This window comes from Galeopterus variegatus, unplaced genomic scaffold (assembly GCF_000696425.1).
Source record: "Galeopterus variegatus unplaced genomic scaffold, G_variegatus-3.0.2 Scaffold14530, whole genome shotgun sequence".
Classification (NCBI taxonomy): domain Eukaryota; kingdom Metazoa; phylum Chordata; class Mammalia; order Dermoptera; family Cynocephalidae; genus Galeopterus; species Galeopterus variegatus.
The window spans coordinates 22,134-23,667 of NW_007740641.1; positions in this window are offsets into that span (position 1 = coordinate 22,134).

The window sequence follows — 1,534 nt, forward strand, 5'->3', positions numbered from 1 at the left end:
AGGGCTACATTTCCATACAGCTGGAAAGAGCAGTGGCCACCCCCTTTAGAGTCCAGATGCTCCCCCAAGCCACCTCAGGCATTTCAGATCCCTGCCTGACCCTGCAGGGGCACATTTGCTGGCCTTGATAGAGAGATGCTCAGCAGTTCCAGTCACCAGTGGACCTGCCCAGTGAAATCACCCAGAGTTGTTACCAGATTAGTCACAGAGGCACTCGAAATGAGGTTAGGGTGGCGATGTGATTATAATTATCTTCGGGGACTTTGCTCCCTTAATTTTTTTCCTACCCTACTCTACCTCCCCATGGTACCTAGGTCTATTTTCATCACGGGAGGCGCTGTATCAATGATCAGGAAGTCACTAGAGGGAACGGGAACAATGAGATTGGATTAATCTCCTCCCCACCTGCTGGGCATCTGGGGCTTGGTGCTCATAGAAGTGAGAGTGACACAAGGTCATTTCACTTGAAAAGGCTGCACTGCATTCTCCCTCTGTGAGCCCCGAGAGCAGACCTAACCACTGGGCCACCTCAGGGCAAAGTGTGGCTCCAGAACCGCAATCCACGCTTGCTGTAGTCATTCTCATACCTAACCTCGGTTTAATATTTTAATTTCAATTCCCGTGTGTTTAGATTCTTTGTCTTGGATCCATGATTTTTTTAAAAATAAAACTACTTAACTTTTTTTCTATTACAGAAGCTATAGAGTTTATTTTGGAAAGTGTACCCAATAAAAAGGAAAAAAAAAAACCTCACCTGCGATCTCCCTGGAGATAACTCCTCTTATAGTTTGATATTTCTCTGTTCATAGATACACAGTATATTCTTATATGGGTATTTCTGTTTGTTTTTGGCAGCTGGCTGGTACAGGATGAGCCTGTGACTTTGGCATTACCAGCACCACACTTGACCAAGTGAGCTAACAGTCCGCCCCTCTTCTATGAATACAGCCATATTATATGAGGGTACTTTAAAAAGTCCATGGAAAATAGAATTTAAAGATAATATGATTCTCCAAACTTTCTGAAGTACCCTCATACATAGCTTTATAATACTTTCTCACTTAGCATTCTAAATGGAACATTTTCCTACTTTTTAGATATTCGATGACTATACAGGCTACACAACATCCCATTTTATGGAAGAACAGTAATTAGCTAATCTTCTATTCTTAGACATTTAGTTTACTCAGACTATATAAGAGGACTCATTTTATTTTTAACACAAATTGGGGTCCAGAGTGGGTGAATTGTGAAACTGCATGTAGACTCTACAACTCTTCTCTTAAGGTATAAGGATAATAGAATTTTTCTGAAGTGGCTTTCCAGAGAGAAATCCCGATTGCTGTTTGTTCCCTCTTCTGGTGCATGACCCACCATGAAAGACTTCCACTTTATTTGAGAAAACAGCATCAGCAGAACGGGCTCTTTCATAACTGGCATGATGCGGCATGCATATCAGAAAATCTGACCTTTGGGGCCAGCCCGGTGGCGCACTGGATAAGTGCGACGCTTGAGAAGCGCGGCGGCGCTCCCG